This window comes from Mobula hypostoma, chromosome 3 (assembly GCF_963921235.1).
Source record: "Mobula hypostoma chromosome 3, sMobHyp1.1, whole genome shotgun sequence".
Classification (NCBI taxonomy): domain Eukaryota; kingdom Metazoa; phylum Chordata; class Chondrichthyes; order Myliobatiformes; family Myliobatidae; genus Mobula; species Mobula hypostoma.
Window position 1 is genome coordinate 216,139,141 of NC_086099.1, and position 25,412 is coordinate 216,164,552.

Sequence of the window (25,412 nt, forward strand, 5' to 3'; positions counted from 1 at the left end):
TGCTTAAAACCAAGGTTCGTAAAAGAATGCAGATTGGCAATTGCTGCAAGAAAATACAAGCAGGCATAGCAAGGTTAAATGACAAGAAGATTAACAATTATGCACCCAGGTACGACAAGGTGCGAAGAGATGAGAGGAAAGAGATGGGGTCTGGTCACAGTGGGAACCTGGAAGGAGATGATAGTGGTCTACAAAGTGAAAAAAGACATAGCTAGAGTGGTGTTACATACCTCAAGGAGATCTCGTGACTTGCTTGTGAGAATGATGTAATGGTCTTTTGGAGGTCACCTGATGTAATTTTCCTGCCGATGTGAGGTCACGTGATGACATGTTCACCTCGGGTATAAAAGAGAAGACCTCTGGTGATGCAGTTAGTTTTCCAGCTAGAACGTTCGTCAGTGTCTCTGTTCCGTTGTGTATTTGTTTTATGACGCAGTTTCATTTTTAAAACAGAGTGTTACGTTCTGTTGCAAGGTACAATAGTGCTGAACTGGCAATTTCTACTAGATTTGTTATGTACCTTTTCAGTAGTATTGGAGAGTGAAGACTGCATCGAAGTACAGGACCTGAAGGATTAAGAGAAGTTGGTATCGCTCGGCAGTTTAACAAAGGATTGACCTTATTGAGTCTTCGTTGAAGAAGTAGCGACCTGCATCGCAGATAACTCCTGCCAAAAGAGGAAGATAGTTCATGCAAGATTTGCTCTCTAGAAATTCAGGTCAGTTGTTTTAAGCCATTTATTTCCTTCATCGTGAATCCTTTGGACAGAACCAGCAGAAAAGTCGCGGCTATGAAGAAATCCTTCTCCAGAGAAGTCTCTCCCAATTGCATGTATAAATTTGTCGGACTTTCGAATTTACCATTTTAAGAACTGTGTTTGACTTTACCGCTTTAAGAACTGCTTACGCATTTATCGCTTTAAGAACCAGTACCGAGTGACGGTTTGTCGAACGGCCGCATAGTGGTTAACTTCTGGTGAAGGTTTTCGTTTGTTTTTTATTGTTTATCTGCGTTTAATAAATGTTTGGTTGTTTTTATATAACCCAACTCGATTGATATTCATTGCTGCCGGTTACGTAACAGTGGACACGAGGAAATCTGCAGATGCTGGAATTTCAAGCAACACACATAAAAGTTGCTGCCTGGCCTGCTGCGTTCACCAGCAACTTTTATGTGTGTTGATAGATAGAGTGGACTCGTCTTTTTCCCAAGAAGAAAATAGCTAACATAAGGGGTCATTTTAAGCTGATTGGAGGAAAATATAAGGAGGGATGTTAGTGGTATATTCATTACACAGTGGGTGTTGAGACCATGGAACACACTACCATGGGTTCTGGCAGATACTGATATATACGCAGCTTTTGAGAATCTCTAAGACTTAGACGATAGAGAATGGAAGGCCAGTTGGGAGGGGAGGACTAGATTGATAGAGTAGATTAAAAGGCCAGCACAACATTGTGGGCTGATGGGCCTTATTGTGCTGTAATGTTCTATGTTCTATCATGAAGTGTGGGACCTAGAGAGGCAGGAGGCAAGGTAAAGGTGATGGGGAGGGATGCCAAGGAACGCTGGGGAGCTGGAGGAGATCTCCAGGACAATCAGGGTGTTCCCAGAATGGGACCATGAAGTGCGAGTTCTTGCCTGGATCGCTCAGGTTTGTGCTTTTATCCCTCGTTTAAACACTGCGTGAACGCCCGCTCTGATTTATTGCTGGCAGGGGCCCTTAGTGGATAAATAGCCCCAATAACACTAAATAATTCCCAAAGATGAACGAGCACTGAGAAACGATTGAGAATTCAAACTTAAAAGCAGCTCCCAAAGTAAATGGACAAGGAAAATATTGATTGCATACTTTCCAATGTTTTTATTCTCAATTATGAATTGATTTATTTCTTTTCACCACCAACTATCCAGTGGAGATATACAGTCTGCTGTGCAGAGGAGTTAGCTATGACTTGAGCCTGCGTGACAATGTCAGAATGTGACCTTTACAAAAGGAGCACTTGGAATATTGTAAGCAGAAGAGATTCTGCGGTTACTGGAAATCTACACTAACACGTACAAAATGCTGGAGGAACTCAGCATCTTATGAAGAGGAATGGACGATCGACGTTTCGGACTCAAACCCATCATCAGGATCCCTGGAATATTGTGTTCAGTTCTTGTCACCTCATCATGGCTGTAGGATTATAGCTGGGAGCTTAATGTCCAAGGATACACGTTGTATTGAAAGAATGGGCAGGAAGGCAGGAGGATGGCATTGCTCTGTTGGTAAAAAATGAAATCAAATCTTTAGAAGGAGGTGACATAAGGTCAGAAGCGTGTGGGCACGTGGCCAAGTGGTTAAGGCTTTGGACTAGTGACCTGAAGGTTGTGAGTTCGAGCCCCAGCCGAGGCAATGTGTTGTGTCCTTGAGCAAGGCACTTAATCACACATTGCTCTGTGACGACACTGGTGCCAAGCTGTATGGGTCCTAATGCCCTTCCCTTGGACAACATTGGTGAAGGAGAGGGGAGATTTGCAGCATGGACAACTTCCATACAACCTGGAGAGTGAAGACTTTCCAGGCGCAGATCCATGATCTCGCAAGACTAATGGATGCCTTACGGTCAGAAGGTGTTGAATCATTGTGGATACAGCTAAGGAACTGCAAGAGTAAAAAGACCATAATGGGAATTGTATACAGACTCCCAAACAGCAGTAAGGATGTGGCCTACAAGTTACAGTGGGAGATAGAAAAGGCATGTCAAAAAGGCAATGTTACAATAGTCATGAGAGACTTCAGTATGCTGGTAGATTGTGGAAATCAGGTTGGATTACTGGGGGAATTTCTAGAATGCCTACGAGATGTTCAGTCTCCTGTGCTATGAGAAGGCTTTTTAGAGCAGCTCATGGTTGAACCACTAGAGGATCAACTATTCTGGGTTGGGGGTGGTGCAATGAACCAGATGAGAGAGCTTAAGGGGGAAGTGATCATAATATGAACAAATTCATCCTGAAATTTGAAAAAGAGAAGCTAAAGTCAGATGTATCGGTATTACAGTGGAGTGAAGGGAATAACAGAGACATGAGAGAGAATTGATTGGAAAAGAACACTGGTAAGGATGAAGGCAGAGCAGCAATGGTTGCAATTTCTGGAAGCAATTCGTTCGGAAGGCACAGGATATATACATCCCAAAGAGGAAGAAGTATTCTAAAGGAAAGATTATACAACCATTTCTAACAAGAGAAGTCAAATTTTACATAAAAGCCAAAGAGAGAGCATATAATAGAGCAAAAATTAGTAGGAAGTCGGAGGATTGGGAAGCTTTTAAAAACCAACAGAAGGCAACTAAAAAGTCATAAGAAGGCAAAGATTGAATAGGAAAGTAAGCTAGCCAATAATATTAAAGAGGATACCAAATGTTTCTTCAAACATGTAAAGTGTAAAAGAGAGGAGAAAGTAGATGTCGGAATGCTGGAAGATAATGCTGGAGAACTAGTAATGGGGGACAAGGAAATGGTTGATGAACTGAATAAGTATGTTGCATCAGTCTTCACTGCGGAAGACACTAGCAATATGGTGGAAGTTCCAGCTGTCGGGGTGCATGGAGAGTGTTAAGTTACCATAACTAGACAGAAGGCTCTTGGGAAACTGAAAAGTCTGAAGGCAGATAAGTCACCTGAACCAGATGGTGTACATCCCGGAGTTCTGAAAGAGGTGGCTGAAGAGATTGTGCAGGCATTAGAAATGATCTTTCAAGAATCACTAGATTCTGGCATGGGTCCAGAGGAATGAAAAATCACAAATGTCATTCCGCTCTTTAAAAATAGAAGAAGGCAGAAGAAAGGAAATTATAGGCCAGTTAGTTTGACCTCAGTGGTTAGGAAGATGTTGGAGTTGATTATTAAAGATGAGGCACATGATAAAATAGGCTGTAGTCAGCATGGTTTCCTCAAGGGAAAATCCTGCCTGACAAACCTATAGGAATTCTTTGAAGAAATAGCAAGCAGGTTGGATGGTTGATGTTGTGATGTTGTGTGATTTTCAGAAGGCCTTTGACAAATTGCCACACATGAGGTTGCTTAACAAGCTATGAGCCCATGGTATAACAGGAAATGTTCTAACATGGATAAAGCAGTGGCTGATTGGCAGGAGGCAAAGAGTGGGAATAAAGGGAGACATTTCTGGTTGGCTGCTGGTGACTAGTGGTGTTCCACAGGGGTCCGTGTTGAGACCGATTCTTTTTACATCATATGTCAATGATTTGGATGACAGAACTGATGGCTTTGTTGCAAAGTTTGCAGATGATATGAAGATAGATGGAGGGGCAAGTAGTTCTGAGGAAGTAGAGAGGATATAGAAGGACTTAGACAGATTAGGAGAATGGGCAAAGAAATGGCAGATGGAATACAGTGTTGGGAAGTATATGGTCATGCATTTCAGTAGAAGAAATGAACGGGTGACTATTTTCAAAATGGAGAGAAAATGCAAAAGACTGAGTTGCAAAGAGACTTGGGAGCCCTTGTGCAGGATTCCCTAAAGGTTCATTTGCAGGTTGAGTCTGTGGTGAGGAAGGCAAATGCAATGTTAGCATTAATTTCAAGAGGACTAGAATATAAAAGCAAGGATATAATGTTGAGACTTTATAAAACACTGGTGAGACCTCACTTGGAGTATTGTGAGCAGGTTTGGACCTCTTATCTTAGAAAGGATGTGCTGAAACTGGAGAGAGTTCAAAGGAGGTGCACGAACATGATTCCGGGATTGAATGGAGAGTGACTTCATTGAAACTTATCGAATGGTGAAAGGCCTTGATAGTGTGGATGTGGAGAGGATGTTTCCTATGGTGAGAGAATCTAAGACTAGAGGATACAGCCTCAGAATAGAGGGACGTCCTTTTAAAATGGAGATGAGGAAGAAATTCTTGAGCCAGAGAGTGGTGAATCTGTGGAATTCTTTGCTGTGGGCAGCTGTGAAGGCCAAGTCCTTATATATCTTTGAGGCAGAGGTTGATAGGTTCTTGATTGGTCAGGGCATGAAGGGATATGGGGAGAAGGCAGGAGATTGGGGCTGAGAGGGAAAAATGGATCAGCCATGATGAAATGACAGAGCAGACTCGATGGGCCAAATGGCCTAATTCTGCTCCTATATCTTATGGTCTTATGGGCTATTGAAGGAAGGATGTTGAAGCTTTAGGGAGAGTGCTGAGGAGATTTAAGACCATAAGATATAGAAACAGAATCAGGCCATTTGGCCCTTTGGTCCCTTTCTGCCATTTCACCTTGGCTGATTCAATTTTCCTCTCCACCACTGTCATGGTCACTGTGGCTCCATAAGAAGGTGGCAAAAATGTGATGAAATTCACGGCTATGTGTGACCATGGGTGTCACGGGACCTGTAGGGGCTGTTGGAACCCAGTGAGCCACTGGTTGGAGGAATCGGATTCGGCACATTGAAGGCAGGCAGCAAAGATCATGCTGGGCTGCCAGAACTGGCATCGCGGAAAATCCAGGGTCCAATGGGTGCCCGGATGGCCGGAGGAGGGTGAGGAATGGGAATGGGCCCACTGGAATGCCTCAGAGCGTATATGCAGCTGTCAGGTGTGTCGGCCGGAGCAGGCCCGTGCTTTTGGGCCTGGCAGATCAGGTTCTCAAATCCCAGATGACAGCAGCAAGGATCCGCCAAGCTGGGGGTTGATCTCCCTTTCAGTCGTGTTGAACTGTCATGACAGGGTGTTCGCCATAGCCTTCTTGGAACCAGGTTGGTAGCAGATGGGGAAGTTCAATTTCTCCAAACAGTAGGCCCAGCGAGCCTGACGTGGACTTGGTGGCGGGTGTACTGAATAGACATGAGGTTCTAGAGGTCAGTCCAGATCAGGAATGGCTCAGTGTTCCCCATCAGCCAATATCTCCATTCCTCCAAAGGCCCATTTAATGGTGAACAGCATCCTGCCCCTCCTCCATAAAGGCACAGTGTAGAGTTGAACTTGCACAAGAAGGCACAGAAGTATGTCTTCCTGTCTGTCCTCGCTGGGAGAGGATGGTCCCAGAGCCCACATGAGATGCCTCCACCTCTACCACAAAATCTCTGGAGGAGTCGGGATGGCAGAGAATGGGAGTGGTGATGAAACGTCTCTTGAGATCCTCGAAAGCGTGGTCCACCGCGGCAGAGCAGGCTATCCGTGAGTTATTTGATTCGGTGAGGGAGGTGAGAGGAGTGGTGATTTACTGTAGTTCCTGATGAGAAGGTGATAGAAGTTGGACAAACCCAAGAAGCGCTGTAGCTGTTCGAGGGAGCCTGTTCGGGGCCATTTAACAATGGTGCGCCCTCTCTCTGGGTCCACGGTTATGACTTGCAGTGAAAGGATATAATCCAGGGAGGAAATGACTGGGGTGCAGGACTGGAATTTTTTCTATCTTTCAGTACAGTTCATTTTCAAGTGTCTTTTGGGGGTCCTTGGAGAAGATGAGGACGTCATTGAGGAAGACAAACACATACCTGTGTAGCATGTCTCAGAAGAGCATATGAATGAAGGCTTGGAAAACGGCTGGACAGTCGGGAAGTCCGAAAGCATCACCGCGTATTCGTAATGGTCAGAGGCTGTTCTGAACAGTGTCCCTCACTCAGCCCCTTGGCTGATACAGATCAGGTTGTATGCGCTCCGTAGATCCAGTTTGGCGAAGGTTTAGGCCCCATGAAGAGTTTCAAATGTGTTATCCATCAAGGGGAGAGGGTAGAGGTTCTTAATGGTGATCTTGTTGAATACATGGAAGTTGATGCAGGGACAAAGAACCCATCTTGGCAAAGAAGAATCCTGCACCGGCTGGGGACTGGCTGTATCACTTCGATGATGTGGTCATTCACGGCCTGGGTCTGAGGAGGGAATAGAAAGAACAGGCGGCTTCAGGGAGGCGAGGTGCCCAGGAGGAGGTCAATCGCGCAGTCGTGTGGTCTGTGAGGCGGCTGGGTGCTGGCCTGCCTTCTACTGAAGGTGATGGCTCAGTCGTGGTATTCCTGCGGGAGATTGGTGAGGTTGAGAGTTTCTGCCGTCTCCACGAATTTACAAGGTGAAGTTGGCTGGGGCTGTCGGCAGGTGGGTCTCCAACTCAGCGGTGTACTGGAGGACCAGGTGAGGTGAGGGTCAGGAGTGGAGAGCCAGGAATAACAAAAGATAAGAGGAGTGTTGGGTGAGTCGATATGGAGGAATTGAATGGACTCACAGTGCTCTCCAATGCTAATGTGCACAGGCCTTAAACAACTCCTGACCATCCCAGACCCCAAAGGACATCTGTCAATGGCCGTAATGCAGAAGGGTGGGGATAGACAGACTCATTAGGATGTCCAAGCTGCACACACAGAGTCTGACCAGGAAATTGCCTGCTTCCCTGGATTCCACCAGAGTCTTCTGTGTGCATCGAGCCATTGGGGTGTGGAGGAGGACAGAGAAGATGAGTTGGGCTATGGTGCTAGAACGAGGGTCCAGCAGGGGCCCATCAGATAGAAAGCCCCTCCTCTCTACCCGGTGGTGCCATTTTCCCTTTTATATTGGCACAGTTCATTTTCTTTTGCACACTGATTATCCACCCTACTGGTGAGGTCATTCACTGATTCTGTTATGGTTACTGGATTTATTGAGTAAATATATATATTCTTTTATTTATTCATTTACGGGATGTGGGTATCTCCAGCTAAGCCAGCATTTATTGCCCATCCCTATTTGCCCTTAAGAAGGTGGTGATGAGCTGCCTTCTTGAACTGCTGCAGTCCCTGAGGTGTAGGTACACCCACAGTGCTGTTAGGGAGGGAATTCCATGATTTTGACCCAGCAACAATGAAGGAACGGCGATATATTTCCAAGTCAGGATGGTGAGTGACTTGGAGGGAGATTTCCAAGTGGTGGTGTTCCCAGGTATCTGCTGTTCTTGTTCTTCTAGATGGTAGTGGTCGTGGGTCTGGAAGGTGCTGCCTTAGGAACTTTGGTGTGTTGTTGCAGTGCATCTTGTAGATAGTACACACTGCTGCAACTGTTCATCGATGGTGGAGGGATTGGATGCTTGTGGAAGGGGTACCAATCAAGTGAGCTGCCTTGTACTGGATGGTGTTGAGCTTCTTGTGTTGATGGAGCTGCAGTCATCCAGGTGAGTGGTGAGTATTCCATTACACTCCTGCCCTGAGCCTTGTAGATATTGGACAGGCTTTGGGGAGTCAGGAGATGCGTTACACGCTGCAGGATTCCTAGCCTTTGACCTACTCTGGTAGCCACGGTGTTTATATGGCTGGACCAGTTCAGTTTCCTGACAATGGTTACTCCCAGGATATTGATAGTTGGGGATTCAGTGATGGTGATGCCTCTGACTGTCAAGGGACGATGGTTAGAGCCTCTCTTGTTGGAAATGGTCATTGTCTGGCACTTGCGTGGCTCAAATGTTACTTTATATGGTGAGATATATGTACTTTGATCATAACTTTACTTCAAATTTTGAATTTATAGTAATTTTTAAGTATTGCACTATACTGCTGCCGCAAAACAACAAATTTCACGACATCTTGTGTAAATGATAATAAACCTGATTCTGATTTTGGGCTGCCAGTGGAAGCGGTTGCTGTAGGTTCAATTGCAACATCTCAGAGAAGTTTGGTTAGTTGCATGGGTGGGGGAGGTTTAGAGGGATGTGGTCCAGGTGCAGGTAAATGGAACTAAGTAGAAGATTCGGTCAGCTCAGACTGGATGGGCTGAATGGCCTATTATTGTATTGTAATGCACTGCAATTCTATGAATCTTTCATGTTTGCTGCTGCTCTTTGCATGCTGAGTGACCTACTGACATTTCTAACATTTCCTGTTTTTATTTATAAGGATGACACCAAGGCAGTCACGGTAACCCCATCAGAGAAGATTAAACAGGCTGAAGTAGAGCAGGGATTTTTAGCTGATGAAAGGGTTTGATGAGATTTACAGAAATGATGGTGGAATCCAAAATGAGGGGCCAGAAATGTCTGGCAGAAACTAAGTGATGATTTGCTTCGAGCTGGTGAGAATGGGGAATGTGTCGAGGAGTCGAAAGCCTAGACCCCGTAAAGGCGCTTAGCTATAACTCTCTCCAGAAAGTCGTGAATACTTCATGAAGCTTTGAATCCATGAAGGAGTTGAATGCATTTCATTAGTAGCTGGACGTGTAAATGGGGAACAGTGAGCACTGTAGGCCGGGGTGTGGAGCAGGAGAAGGGCAGGGATAAACCGCAGAACGATAGGCCAAATGGTCCAATGCAATTGGCTGTCTGCACAGTAATGAAGAACGTAGAACAGGCCACTCGGCCCACAATGTGATGGGGATCTCAGTGAAACCTATTGAATATTGACAGGCCCCGAAAGAGTGGACGTGGAGAGGATGTTTCATATAGTGGGGGAGTCTAGGACCAAAGGGCACAGCTTCAGACTACAAGTATGTCCCTTTAGAAATGTGATGAGAAGGAATTTCCTTAGCCAGAAGCTGTTAAATCTGTGGAACTAGTTTCCACCGATGGCTGTAAAGGCCATGTCATTGGGTGTATATAAAATGGAGTTTGGTAGGTTCTTGATTAGTCAGGGCTTCAAAAGTTACAGGGAGAAGGCAGGAGAGTGCAGTTAAGCCGAATAATAGATCAGCCATGACCTGCTGGGCTTAATGGCCTAATTCTACTCCTATATGTTATGGTCTTATGGCCAATTTAGACTAAATGTCCTCTATCATCCATATCCCTCCATTCCCTTTACATTTATGTATCTCTCCAAAGGGAGCTTAAACTCCATCAGACTGGCTGCTACCACTACCCTCCCTAGTATCCCATTCCAGGGATTTACCACTTTCTGCATCATGTCGCCTTTAAACTGTCTCTCGACCATTAAAGACATATGCCCCAGTGTTTGGCATTACTACCTTGTGAAACGATTCCTGGCAGTAGATGCATCCATGGTCCCCACTGGACTTCATGGACCATAAGACCATAAGACTTAGGAGCAGAATTAAGCCATTTGGCCCATCGAGTCTGCTCCACCATTTCATCATGGCTGATCCAATTTTCCTCTCAGCCCCAATCTCCTGCCTTCTCCCCGTATCCCTTCATGCCCTGACCAATCAAGAATCTATTAACCTCTTCCTTAAACATACATAAAGACTTGGCCTCCACAGCTGCCTGTGGCAACGAATTCCACAGATTCACCACTCTCTGGCTAAAGAAATTCCTCCTCATCTCTGTTCTAACAGGATGCCCCTCTGTTCTGAGGCTGTGTCCTCTGGTCTTAGACTCTCCCATCACAGGAAACATCCTCTCCACATCCATTCTGTCAAGGCCTTTCACCATTCGATAGGTTTCAATGAGATCATCCCTCATTCTTCTGAATTCTAGTGAATACAGGGCCAGAGCAATGAAATGCTCTTCATATGACAAGCCATTCAGTCCTGGAATCATTTTTGTAATACTCCTTTGAACCCTCTCCAGTTTCAGCACAACCTCTCTAAGATAAGAGGCCCAAAACTGCTCACGATACTTCATGAGGCCTCACCAGGGTCAACTATGGATGTTGCGTCCTGGCTGTGTAAATACGCAAGCCTGGGCAGTACAATATGGAGAGCACAATATGTAGTAAGCTCGTCCTCTCCACACCTCTGATGAACCCAAAGGAACAGCAGAGACTGATTAGTTTGGCACCAGCAGTGTCACAGGAGTTGCCAGTCAGCGTCGAACTCAACGTACGACTGCCTTAGAGACTCCAGCTCCAGATCACTCCTGAAGCCTTCCCCATGAGTGGGTACAGCTGCGAGGCAGCACAGGTTTGAGATCAGAGTTTTCCTTCTCCTAGATGAGCTGCCAACCACGGCCGATGAATCCCAACTGCCCGAAGCAACTGGTTTTAAGGTAACAATAACCCACCTTTGCCCTTTCTCCTGTCAGTAGAAACGGTAGCTGAGTCATACGTGAATGCCAGGAGCTGGAGTTGGCTGTCAGAGGCCATTTGAGGTGCACGCCATTGGGAGCTTTTAAAAGGTAGGTGGAGCTTGTCCCCATTACCACCTCAGCTATAACAACCTTAAAGAACCACTTACTCTGCAACTGTAATGCTATAATAGGCATTATGTTTTCTCTGTGCTACCTCGATGTAATTATGCATGGTATGGGCTGTCTGTAAATCTTATGCAAAACAAACTCTTTCCATTTTATCTTGGTGCATGTGCCAATCATAAAACCAATTTCAAATGGTGCTGCATTGAAACTACTTTTTTTTTGCATTTTGTGAATCATAAGACAATAAGACATGGGAACAAAATTAGGCCATCACCTCACCGAGTCTGCTCTGCCATTCCATATTGGTGGATCTCAACCCCGTTTTCTTGCTTTCTCCCCATAACCTATGATGTCCTGACCAACCAAGAACCTATCCACTTGCGCTTTCTATATACCCAGTGAATCAGGGATGGAGCATCACAGTGAGGCCTGGGTAGGCCTGGGGATTAGGGCTTGCATCTTCTTGGGTCTTGCTCTGTCTTTGGAGTGGCTGAAGGAGGTTTTATGATGAATTTCCAACAAGATCTGGAATTCCCTCATGAAGGAATACAGAGGGGTCACAGTGAGATACAGTGAGATGGGAGGGGGGGGGCCACAGCGAGATACAGTGAGATGGGCTGGGGGATTAGAAGAGGCTACAATCATGAAGTTGAAAAGACATTCAGACGGGTACATGGATTGGAATGATTTGGGGCAATATGGACCAAATTCAGGCAAATGGATTGGACATTGTGGTTGTGGACGAGTTGGGCCAAAGGACCTGTTCTTGTACTATTTAAGACTATGAATCTGTACAGCATGGTAACAGGCCCTTCGGCCCACTGGGTCTGTGCTAACCATTAACTGCCAGGTCACGCTTACCCTACGTTAATCCACCAGCTGCAAGGCCATGCCTCCCTGTTATACTGTCCATGGGAAAGAATGGGGTGGCTGGTCCAGGCATGATGGGCCAAGTGTCCTCTTCTGTTCTATATCGTCATATTGTTCCAGGAGAAGAGATGTGTTATTGTGCCACTGTTATGTTTTGTAACTCCAGAAACAAACACAGGAGCCCCGGATAACTTGTGGACTTGGGTTTTCTTTCGTGACGTGGTGGTGTAATAACGTGTGCCTTTCACGTACTTCTTACATAGAACCCGTAATCAATTATGTAAACAAAGAATACTGAATCAAACAATATACTTACAATATTACTCAAATATTATTGCAATATTGAACACACTACAAGCACGTTCTGTGGGTCTTCAGGCTAAGGCTGAGTAGATGGGGTTGAGAGTTGAGATACAAAGCAGGGAGTGATAGGGTCTGAATTTCCAAAGTCCCATTCAATATGGTAGGACTGGTATCCCGAGTTCCCTTCAGTTGCCGACTTCCCTTCCAGGGGCAGGAGCTCTGACTACCCTTCAGAGGGCAGAGGTATAGATGGTGTGCCCATTCCCTGAGATCCAGTCTGCCTGGCCTGATTTATGTTTGGGTTCCCTGAAGTGGAAACCCACGTCTCATTGAGGTGTGAACACAGAATGGAACCAGGCCAGTGAACCTTCTTGTGTTTCCAGTCCCGTAGTCACACAGTTGTAGAGCCATACAGCTCAGAAACAGACCCATTGACCCAACTCGTCCATCCCAAACAAGATGCCCATCTCGTCTAATCCCATTTACCCGTCTCTGGTCCACATCCCTTCAGTTATAGAACTTTGCAGCATAGTTAAAGGTCTTTAATCCTACCTTGTCCATTTTGTTGCCTCTTGATCCTAGTCCCATTTACCTGCATGAGGTCAATGTCGATTCACTACTTTCCTAGTTCAAGTGCCTCTTAACTATTGTGATTGTACATTTCTGCCTTTACCTCACAATGAGGCCACTCTCAGGTTGGAGGAGCAACACCTCATATTGTGTCTGGGTAGCCTCCAACCTGACAGCATGAACATCACTTTCTCTAACTTCCAGTCATTTCTTCCCCTTCTCTCTTTTTCTATTCCCTGTTCTGTCTCCTTTCTTACCCCTTCTCTTTTCCTCACTTGCCCATCACCACCCTCCTCCTTCCCTTTCTTCCATGGTCCTCTCCTCTCCTATCATGTTCCTTCTTCTTCAGCCCTTTACCTCTTCCACCTATCACCTCTCAGCTTTCATTTCATCCTCTCCCCTCCCACCCACCCACCCACCTTCACCCCCTCACCTGGTCTCACTAGTTCCTCCCCCATTCTGACTTCTTCCCCCCTCATTTCCAATACTTCGACTCTCTATTGCCCTCCACAGAGGCTGCCTGACCTGCTGAGCTCCTCCAGGATTGTGTGTGTGTGTTGCTCTGGATTTCCAGCATCTGCAGGATCTCCTGTGTTTAAGGTAAAACAGTAGCGATGTATAACAAAGTGTAGCAGTTACAGGGCGGGTAAACACTGGCATGGAAATGGTCCCTGAGCATGGCACTTCCAGCGTTTTGTTTCTTCTACCTAATGGGAGAGGGGAGAAAAGAGGATACCCAGGGTGGGTGGGGTCTTTGATTATGTTGGCAGCAGGAACTGTATACAGAGTCCATGGAGGGGATGTTGGTTTCATGATGTGCTTAGTTGTGTTCTCAATTCCCTGCAGTTTTATTTGGTCACGGGCAGAGCTGTTGCCACACCAAGCCGTGATGCATCTGGACAGGATGTTTATAGAGTCATAGAAAAGTACAGCATAGAAACAGGCCCTTCGGCCCATCTAGTCTTTGCTGAAACCATTTAAATTGCCTAGTACCACCAACTGGCACCCAGACCATTGCCCTACCCATGTAGGACAATTCCTGAGGAGACTATTTCCTGAGGAGACTGAGGTCCTTTAACATCTGTCGGACGATGCTGAGGATGTTCTACGAGTCTGTGGTGGCCAGTGCTATCATGTTTGCTGTTGTGCGCAGGGGCAGCAGGCTGAGGGTGGCAGACACCAACAGAATCAACAAACTGATTTGTAAGGCCAGTGATGCTGTGGGGATGGAACTGGACTCTCTGACGGTGGTGTCTGAAAAGAGGATGCTGTCCAAGTTGCATGCCATCTTGGACAATGTCTCCCATCCACTACATAATGTACTGGTTGGGCACAGGAGTACATTCAGCCAGAGACTCATTCCACCGAGATGCAGCACAGAGCGTCATAGGAAGTCATTCCTGCCTGTGGCCATCAAACTTTACAACTCCTCCCTTGGAGGGTCAGACACCCTGAGCCAATAGGCTGGTCCTGGACTTATTTCCTGACATAATTTACATATTATTTAATTATTTATGGTTTTATATTGCTATATTTATACTCTATTCTTGGTTGGTGCAACTGTAACGAAACCCAATTTCCCTCGGGATCGATGAAGTATGACTATGACTACGACTACCTATCCAAACACCTCTTAAACATTAAAATCGAGCTCACATGCACCACTTGCACTGGCAGCTCATTCCACACTCTCACCACCCTCTGAGGGAAGAAGTTTCTCTACTTTTCTTGTTGACTCTTTGTTTATTTCTTCTCTGAGGATCGTCACGTTGTCATAGTAGAGAGGCTTGTAAGTTCCTGAGATCCAGATAGCAATGCTTTTCCCTCTCCTATCAGATTCCTTCCTCTCCAGCCCTTTACTTTCCCCACCCACCTGTCTTCTCCTATCACCTTCCAGCTATCCTTCCACTCCCCCCCCTTTTTATTCTGTCACCTTCCCTCTTCCTTTCCGGTCCTGAAGAAGAATCTCAGCCTGAAACATCAACTGTTTATTCATTTCCATTGATGCTGCCTGACCTGCTGAGTTCTTCCAGCATTTTGTGTGTGTTACTTTGGAATTTAGCTCTCTGTCACTTAGCTCCTGGTAGGGTCACCCAAGGTCAAGGGGGAGGCTCTGACCAAAGATCAGTCCGACCAAGAGCTCAGCGGTGGAGCTGGTGAAAGATGATGACGCATCACAGCAGCAGTGAAAGTGGAGGAAGGCCACAGTAGTGAAGACTCCCCACTGCCTTGCACTCCATCGACTGGACCCTGACCCTGATCTGTCACGGACTGTGTGCTTGCTGCCTGGGCATCAGCCTCCCCATGTTAGACAAAGTCACACACAAGCATTCTCCATAAGGAAAATCCACTCCAACATCCCGGATATGTAGATACCAGGTGGGCTTCTACACCATCTGAGGACCCACCAATAAACAAACCCTTAAGACAACATCATAATGTGATTACCACATCATAGCAATAATCACATCACTACTTTGCTTATTTGTCAAAGATCTGACCAGAAGAGGAAACTGTGGAAGGGGCTACCAGACAAAGAGTTGATCACAGCTCCGGAAATAAGGACATGGCTAATGTGATTATTGTTAGTGGATGGAGTGAATTATTTTGATGATAAAGAAAAATTACTGATACCTTTTAGGCTCCAGCCCTGGGCAATGAATCAGGGATGACTTGATTTAAATCAAAAGGAGACAAGCTATAGCCCAATTAATGCTGACATCCTGCATTTATAAATGGCCCGACTTAAAACAAATAGATAATTTATGCCTCTCTAACCAACACACAACCTATTTTGTTGTCTCTGTAGTGTCACATACATTATCTTGATTCTCAAAGTCAAGCAGGTTTTAATATAGTGACTGTTGGATTTGATTCCCATGGACACCCACACTCGATCTTATGATTCAGGTCAAGTTCAGACACTGTTTAATTTCTCCCTGTGTGGAAGCATTAGTTGGGGTAAAGTATATGAACTTTAATTTGCTGGATTATCTGCAGTACCCTGAAGGTGAATAACTTTTCTGACAGAAAACGCATCCTCACCGCAGAGGCAATGGCGATGGCACCAGCGGGGAAGTGTAGGAAGGAGAGACTGTGGTATTTCCGACTGACCGTGGGTCCATCACAGGCACATTGCTGTGTCTCAGAGTCGCTGCGTTACACATGGAGACAGAACCTTCGATCCAACTCATCCAAGTCATGATGGAGGGTCTTGGCCAGAAACATCGACTCTTTATTCATTTCCATAGATGTTCCGGCACTTTGTGTGTAACACTCATAAAATGCTGGAGGAACTCAGCAGGCCAGGCAGCATCTATGGAAAAAAGTACAGTCAAAACCCTTCGCAGGACTGGAGGAAAGAAAAGCTGAGGAGTAGATTTAAAGGTGGGAGGAGGGGAGAGAGATAACCTGGTGATGAAGACATATTTCCAGAAAGGAAACATGGCTGCAGTAGCGGGTCTGGGTAAGCACGTGGTCAAGGAGTTGGAGAGCAGCAGGGATCACAGCGGGGGGAGCAGTGAGAGAGAGTTTCACTGAACTCCTGTTGAAGGGAAGATTTAAACTCCTTCAGGGTAATCATCCCTGGAAGTGACTTTGCACAGTGGTAATCAAACGGAAAATCTGCAGATGCTGGAAATCTGAGCAACACACACAACACGCTGGAGGAGCTCAGCAGGCCAGGATTTTGTGTGAACTGCTCTGGATTTCCAGCATCAGCAGAATTCCTTGTGTTTATGATTTGCATGCCAGCCTCTCCCCACCTTTTTATTCTGGCATCATCCCCTTCCTGAAGAAGGGTCTCAGCCAGAAACATCGACTGTTCATTCATTTCCATAGATACTGCCCGACCTGCTGAGTTCCTCCAGCGTTTTGTGTGTGTGGTTTAGAATAAAGGCAGGGCCTTCTTACATCTGACTAAATCATCTCCTATCAAGGATCAGCCTAATCCACCATCAACATTCACATGTATTAGGAATTTGCTGTGGTGTAAAAGACCCTATCATTTCGCCTCCACCACCGCCGCTGGCAGCCCTTTCCAAGCATTCACCACTCTCTGCGTAAAAAACTTACCCCTGACATCTCCTCTGTACCTACTTCCAAGCACCTTAAAGCTATACCCTCTCGTGCTAGCCATTTCAGCCCTGGGGAAAAGCCTCTGATTATCCACATGATCAATGCCTCTCATTATCTTGTACACCACTATCAAGTCACTTCAAGGAGAAAAGGTCAAGTTCACTCAACCTATTCTCATAAGGCATGCTCCCCAATCCAGGCAACATCCTTGTAAATCTCCTCTGCACCCTTTCTATGCTTTCCACTTCCTTCCTATAGTGAGGCGATCAGAACTGAGTACAGTACTCTAAGTGGGGTCTGACCAGGGTCCTATATAGCTGTAACATTACTTCTCGGCTCTTAAACTCAATACCACAATTGATGAAGGCCAATACACTGTATGCCTTCTTAACCACAGAGTCAACCTGCACAGCAGCTTTGAGTGTCTTATGGACCCGGACCCCAAGATCCCTCTGATCCTCCACACTGCCAAGAGTCTTACCATTAATACTATATTCTGTCATCATATTTGACCTACCAAAATGAACCACCTCACACTTATCTGGGTTGAACTCCATCTGCCGCTTCTCAGCCCAGTTTTGCATCCTATCAATGTCCCGTTGTAACCTCTGACAGCTCTCCACACTATCCACAACTCCCCCAACCTTTATGTCATAACCAGTCCTTCCAGCCCATCGAGCCCATGCTATCCATACTCAGCATGGATTCCGTAAAGGAAAATCCTGCCTGACAAACCTATTACAATTTTTTGAGGAAATTACAAGTAAGCCAGACAAGGGAGATGCAGTGGATGTTGTGTATTGGGATTTTCAGAAGGCCTTTGACAAGGTGCCACACATGAGGCTACTTAACAAGATAAGAGCCCATGGAATTACGGGAAAGTTACATACATGGATAGAGCGTTGGCTGATTGGCAGGAAACAGAGAATGGGAATAAAGGGATCCCTTTCTGGTTGGCTGCCGGTTACCAGTGGTGTTCCACAGGGGTCTGTGTTGGGGCCGCTTCTTTTTACATTGTACATCAACAATTTGAATTATGGAATAGATGGCTTTGTGGCTAAGTTTGCTGATGATACAAAGATAGGTGGAGGGGCCGGTAGTGCAGAGGAAACAGAGAGTCTGCAGAGAGATTTGGGTAGGTTGGGAGAATGGGCAAAGAACTGGCAAAGATCTGGTTCTAGGGTTGAGGTTCTTAACTGGAAGAAGGCCAAATTTGAAGAAATGAGAAAGGATCCAAAAAGCGTGGATTGGGACGGGTTGTTCTCTGGCAAGAATGTGATCGGTTAGTGGGAAGCCTTCAAAGGAGAAATTTTGAGAGTGCAGAATTTGTATGTTCCTGTCAGGATTAAAGGCTAGTGAATAGGAATAAGAAACCTTGGTTCTCAAGGGATATTGCAACTCTGATAAAGAAGAAGAGGGAGTTGTATGACATGTATAGGAAGCAGGGAGTAAATAAGGTGCTTGAGGAGTATAAGAAGTGCAAGAAAATACTTAAGAAAGAAATCAGGAGTGCTAAAAGAAGACATGAGATTGCATTGGCAGTCAAAGTGAAGGATAATCCAAAGAGCTTTTACGGGTATATTAAGAGCAAAAGGATTGTAAGGGATAAAATTGGTCCTCTTGAAGATCAGAGTGGTCGCCTATGTGCGGAACCAAAGGAAACGGGGGAGATCTTAAATAGGTTTTTTGCGTCTGTATTTACTAAGGAAACTGGCATGAAGTCTATGGAATTAGGGGAAACTAGTAGTGAGATCATGGAAACTGTACAGATCGAAAAGGAGGAGTTCCTTGCTGTCTTGAGGAAAATTAAAGTGGATAAATCCCCGGGACCTGACAGGATGTTCCCTCGGACCTTGAAGGAGACTGGTGTTGAAATTGCAGGGGCCCTGGCAGAAATATTTAAAATGTCGCTGTCTACAGGTGAGGTGCCGGAGGATTGGAGAATGGCTCATGTTGTTCCGTTGTTTAAAAAAGGATCGAAAAGTAACCCGGGAAATTATAGGCCGGTAAGTTTAACATCGGTAGTAGGTAAGTTATTGGAGTGAGTACTAAGAGACAGAATCTACAAGCATTTGGATAGACAGGGAATTATTAGGGAGAGTCAACATGGCTTTGTGCGTGGCAGGTCATGTTTGACCAATCTATTGGAGTTTTCCTAGGAGGTTACCAGGAAAATGGATGAAGGGAAGGCAGTGGATATTGTCTACATGGACTTCAGTAAGGCCTTTGACAAGGCCCCGCATGGGAGGTTAGTTAGGAAAATTCAGTCGCTAGGTATACATGGAGAGGTGGTAAATTGGATCAGACATTGGCTCAATGGAAGAAGCCAAAGAGTGGTAGTAGAGAATTGCTTCTCCGAGTGGAGGCCTGTGACTCGTGGTGTGCCACAGGGATCAGTGCTGGGTCCATTGTTATTTGTCATCTATATCAATGATCTGGATGATAATGTGTTAAATTGGATCAGCAAATTTGCTGATGATACAAAGATTGGAGGTGTAGTAGACAGCGAGGAAGGTTTTCAGAGCCTGCAGAGGGACTTGGACCAGCTGGAAAAATGGGCTGAAAAATGGCAGATGGAGTTTAATGCAGATAAGTGTGAGGAATTGCACGTTGGAAAGACAAACCAAGGTAGAACATACAGGGTTAATGGTAAGGCACTGAGGAGTGCAGTGGAACAGAGGGATCTGGGAATACAGATACAAAATTCCCTAAAAGTGGCGTCACAGGTAGATAGGGTCGTAAAGAGAGCTTTTGGTACATTGGCCTTTATTAATCGAAGTATTGAGTATAAGAGCTGGAATGTTATGATGAAGTTGTATCAGGCATTGGTGAGGCGGAATCTGGAGTATTGTGTTCAGTTTTGGTCACCAAATTACAGGAAGGATATAAATAAGGTTGAAAGAGTGCAGAGAAGGTTTACAAGGATGTTGCCGGGACTTGAGAAACTCAGTTACAGAGAAAGGTTGAATAGGTTAGGACTTTATTCCCTGGAGCGTAGAAGAATGAGGGGAGATTTGATAGAGGTATATAAAATTATGATGGGTATAGATAGAGTGAATGCAATTAGGCTTTTTCCACTGAGGCAAGGGGAGAAAAAAACCAGAGGACATGGGTTAAGGGTGAGGGGGGAAAAGTTTAAAGGAACATTAGGGGGGGCTTCTTCACACAGAGAGTGGTGGGAGTATGGAATGAGCTGCCAGACGAGGTGGTAAATGTGGGTTCTTTTTTAACATTTAAGAATAAATTGGACAGATATATGGATGGGAGGTGTATGGAGGGATATGGTCCGTGTGCAGGTCAGTGGGACTAGGCAGAAAATGGTTCGGCACAGCCAAGAAGGGCTAAAAGGCCTGTTTCTGTGCTGTAGTTTCTATGGTTTCTATGGTAAATGAAAGTGTGTGGTTATGCACTTTGGCAGAAGAAATAAACAGGCAGACTATTATTTAAATAGGGAGAGAATTCAAAGTTCTGAGATGCAATGGGACTTGGGAGTCCTCGTACAGGATACCCTTAAGGTTAACCTCCAGGGTGAGTCAGTGGTGAAGAAGGTGAATGCAATCTTGGCATTCATTCATTTCTAGAGGAATAGAGTATAGGATCAGGGATGTGATGTTGAGGCCCTATAAGGCGCTGGCGAGGCCTCACTTGGAGTACTGTGGGCAGTTTTGGTCTCCTTATTTAAGAAAGGATGTGCTGACGTTGGAGAGGGTACAGAGAAGATTCACGAGAATGATTCCGGGAATGAGAGGGTTAACATATGAGGAACATTTGTCCGCTCTTGGACTGTATTCCTTGGAGTTCAGAAGAATGAGCGGAGACCTCATAGAAACATTTTGAATGTTAAAAGGCATGGACAGAGTGGATGTGGCAAAGTTGTTTCCCATGATGGGGGAGTCTAGTACGAGAGGGCATGACGTAAGGATTGAAGGGCGCCCATTCAGAACAGAGATGTAAAGAAATTTTTTAGCCAGAGGGTGGCGAATCTATGGAATTTGTTGCCACGGGCGGCAGTGGAGGCCAAGTCACTGGGAGTATCTAAGGCAGAGATTGATAGGCATCTGAGTAGCCAGGGCATCAAAGGTTATAGTGAGAAGGTGGGGGAGTGGGACTAAATGGGAGAATGGATCAGCTCATGATAAAATGGCGGAGCAGACTCGATGGGCTGAATGGCCGACTTCTGCTCCTTTGTCTTATGGTCTTATGGTCTATCCAATTAAACCCATTGACCAATTAACCTGTCATTGGGATGTGCAAGGAAACTGGAGCACCCAGAGGAAACCCACACAGTCACGAGGAGAAAGTACAGACTCCTTACAAATTCAAACTTAATTGTCATTCAATCTTGCACAGGAATGCAGCCAAATGAAACAGCATTTCTCCGGGACCACGGTGCAAAATTCTGTACCAACAATCACACACAGCACACAGCACATATAGTTACCTTAGCAGAAAAAGCACAAAAAAAAACAGTATAGTCCATCCCTGTGTGTCCTGGCCTGTCGATGGATGGTGCATGGATGTTGTCGTGAAGGCACATTTCTGCAAGAACAACTCATCACGTCGGTGCAGCTGCAGATGGTCGCAATCCAGCTTGTCTTCCACTGGATGAACGCTGGTGGTCTGCGGCAGAAATTAAACCCGGGTCACTGGAGTTGTAATGCATTAGGCTAAGCACTGCGCCTCCAAACTGCACCCCCTGACCTGGATCTATGTCTCCAAGACCAATAGGAACATTTTTACCTTTGCTGCTTCCAATTGTGGTAGGGTGATAGGTGCTTTAAAAAAAATCTCTGCCTGGAATACTTAAACTAACAGCTCACAGTCTCTGCACACAGTTATTTGTGTAGATCATCAGAACAACAGGTAATGGTGATGGGAAGCTGAGCACTTTCTTCCTCTCAACACGCTGGTGTCATTGTCAAACACTCCCACACCAGCCACCATGCATGCTGGCTTATTACAATCTGGAAACTAATTATGAAATTTCAAAGATGTTACTCTGTCAGAGAATGATACTGCCGGAAATGTGAATGATCTTGTCTACTATTTTAATCACTGGTAGAAGATGCAGATTGTCAATTCTATCCCTAATATGAGAAGTTGGATGATTCACAATTTTAACAATCCTTAGCAACACACTTAAAAGTTGCTGGTGAACGCAGCAGGTCAGGCAGCATCTCTAGGAAGAGGTACAGTCGATGTTTCGGGCCGAGACCCTTCGTCAGGACTAACTGCTTAACAATCCTTGCATTGTTCTCTTGAAATGCATAAGATCATTCAGGCAATAGTCAAATATGCTCAGTGGTCATTTAATTAGATACCTCCTGTACCCAATAAAGTGACCATTAAATGTAACTTCTGCTGTTGTAGCCCATCCATTCCATGGTTTGTCATCTTATGCATTCAGAGATGCTCTTCTGCACACCACTGCTGTAATGCATAGTTATTCGCCTTCCTGTCAGCTTGAACCAGTCTGGACATTTTCCTCCGAACTCGCTCATTAACGAGGTGTTTTTGTCCTCAGAACTGCCACTCACTGGATGTTTTTTTTTTTGTTTTTACACCATTCTCTGTAAATTCTAGAGACTGCTGTGTGTGTGAAAATTCTAGGCGATCAGCGATCAAACCACCCCATCTGGCACCAACAATCATTCCACGTCAAAGTCATTTAGATCACATTTCTTCCCCATTCTGAAGTTTAATCTGAACAACTGAATCTCTTGATGTTTTTATGCACCAAGTTGCTACCACATGATTGGCTGATTAGATATTTGCATTAACAAGGAGGTGTAAAGGTGTAACTAATAAAGTAGCCACTAAGTGTACATTGAGAAAGTTGGGGAGATGTACATTTATTGGTGCGTTTTCAGGTTTTCCCAGGGCATAAATGGGGCATAATTTTATGGTGATTGGAGGAAAGTATTGCATGGATGTCAGAGGTAATTTTGTTATGAGAGACCAAAAGATAATAAGACATAGGAGTGTAATTAGGTGACTCAGTGCATCACGTCTGCCCCGCCATTCCATCATAGCTGATTTATTATCCCTCTCAAACCCCACTCTACTGCCTCCTCCCCATAATCTTTGATGCCGAGTAACCAAGAACCTGTCAATTTCCACTTAAATATACCCAATGACTTGGCCTCCACAGCCATCTGTGGCAATGAGTTCCACAGATTTACTGCCTTCTGACTAAAGAAATTCCTCATCTTCTCTGTTCTAAATGGACGTCTCTCTATTCTGAGGCTGTACCCTCTGGTCCTAAACTTACTCACTGTAGAAAAAAAATCTCCCATCCACTCCGACTTGACCTTTCAAAAGAGATCTGCCCCCCAACCCCCGCCATTCAGCTAAACTCTAGTGAGTAGAGGCCCAGACCCACCAAAAGGTCCTCATACATTAACTCATTCATTCCCAGAAACATTCTCCTGAAACCTCCTCTGTATCTTCTCCAATGCCGGCACGTCTTTTAGATAAGTGGATCTAAGTTGCTCACAATATTCCAAGCGTGGTCTGACCAGTGCCTTATAAAGCCTCAGCATTACGTTCTTGCTTTTATATTCTAGTCCTCTCAAAATGAATGCTAACATTGCATTTGCTCTCCTCACCACTGACTCAAACTGCAAGTTAACCTTTGGGGAATCCTGTACAAGGACTCCCAAGTTCCTTTGCAGCTCTGATTTTTGAAATTTCTCCCGATTTAGAAAATAATCTATGCCTTTATTTCTTCTACTGAAGTGCATGACCATACACTCCCCTACACTATTTTCCATCTGTCACTTCTTTACCCATTCTCCCAATCTGTCCAAATCCTTCTGAAGACTTCCTGCTTCCTCAACACCACCTGCCCCTCCACGTATCTTTGTATCATCTTCAAACTTGGCAGCACAGCCATCAATTCTGTCATCCAAATTATTGGCATATAATGTGAAGAGAGGCGGTCCCAACACAAACCCCTGCGGAACACCACTAGTCACCAGCAGTCAATCAGAATAGGTCTCCGTTATTCTGACACTTTATTTCCTGCCAGTCAGCCAATCTTATATCCAATCCAGTAACTTTCCTTTAATACAATGGGCTCTGTCTTGTTAAGCAGCCACGTGTGCTGCACCTTGTCAAAGGCCTTCTGAAAATCCAAATATACAACACCCACTGACTCTCCTTTGTTTATCCTGCTTCTCATTTCCTCAAAAAAATTCTTACAGATTTGTCAGGTAAGACTCCCCCTTAAGGAAACCATGCTGACTTTGGCCTACTTTATCACGCGCCTCCAAGTACTCCAAGTACCCCGAAACCTCATCCTTAATAATGGGCACAAACATCTTCCCAACCACTGAAGTCAGGCTAAATGGCCTACAATTTCCTCTCTTCTACCTCCCTCCTACCTCCCTCCCTTCTTAAAGAGAGGAGAAACATTTTCAATTTTCAAGTGCTCCGGAACCATTCCAGAATCTAATGGTTCTTCGAAGATCATTACTAATGCCTCCACAATCTGTTCAGCTACTTCTTTCACCCTGGGGTGTACACCATCTGATCCGGGTGACTTATCTACTTTCAGGCCTTGCAGCTTCCCAAGCACCTTCTTCGTAACCACACTCACTTCTGCCCTAACACTCGAATTTATGACATACGGCTAATGTCTTCCACAGTGAAGACTGATGCGAAATGCATTAAAGTCCTGCAATTTCTTTGTTCCCCATTATCACCTCTCTGGTGTCATTTTCCAGCAGTCTCACCTTTCTATTATCCTTAATATATCTGAAGAAACTTTTGGAATATTCTTTGATGTTTTTGGCTAGCTTACCTTTATATTTCACCACTAGTCACTGGCAGCCAACCAGAAAAGGATCCTTTTATTCCCATTCGCTGCCTCCTACCAATCAGCCAATGCTCTCACCATATCGCAAACAAGAGCCAATGTACAGATGCAGGAAATCCAAGCAACACACACAAAACGCTGGAGCAAAATGCTATATCAATGATTGCATTGGTGCTGCTTCCTGCACCCGTGCTGAACGCGTCGACTTCATCCACTATGCCTCCAACTTCCACCCTGCCCTCAAATTCACCTGGTCCATTTCCGACACCTTCCTTCCCTTTCTCGATCTCTCTGTCTCTATCTCTGGAGACAGCTTATCCACCAATGTATATTACAAACCCACAGACTCTCACAGCTACCTGGACTACTCCTCGTCCCACCCTCCTACTTGTAAAAACACCTCTCAATTCCTCTGTCTCCGCTGTATCTGCTCTCAGGATGAGGCTTTTCATTCTAGAATGAAAGAGATGTCGTTATTTTTCAAAGAAAGGGACTTACCTTCCTCCGCCATTAATGCTGTCCTCAGTTGCATCTCTTCCATTTCACATATGCCTGCTCTCACCTCATCTTCCTGCCATGCTATCAGGGATAGAGTTCCTTTTGTTCTCACCAACCACCCCACCAGCCTCCACATCCAGCAAATAATTCTCCAAAACTTCTGCCACCTCCAACAGGATCCCACCACCAAGCAGATCTTCCCTTCCCCACTTTCTGCTTTCTGCAGGGATCACTCCCTACGCGACTCCCT

The 25,412-nt window shown here is 45.2% G+C and overlaps 1 long non-coding RNA gene across 1 annotated transcript in view; it reads left to right on the plus strand.

The window, feature by feature from the left end:
- The first annotated feature begins 582 nt into the window (after window positions 1-582).
- LOC134343665 (uncharacterized) overlaps window positions 583-25,412 on the plus strand; it is a 29,971-nt gene continuing 5,141 nt past the window's right edge. The window contains exons 1-2 of the long non-coding RNA XR_010017310.1: window positions 583-718; window positions 10,915-11,007. This is a non-coding gene — a long non-coding RNA (uncharacterized LOC134343665). The remainder of the gene's footprint in view (window positions 719-10,914; window positions 11,008-25,412) is intronic.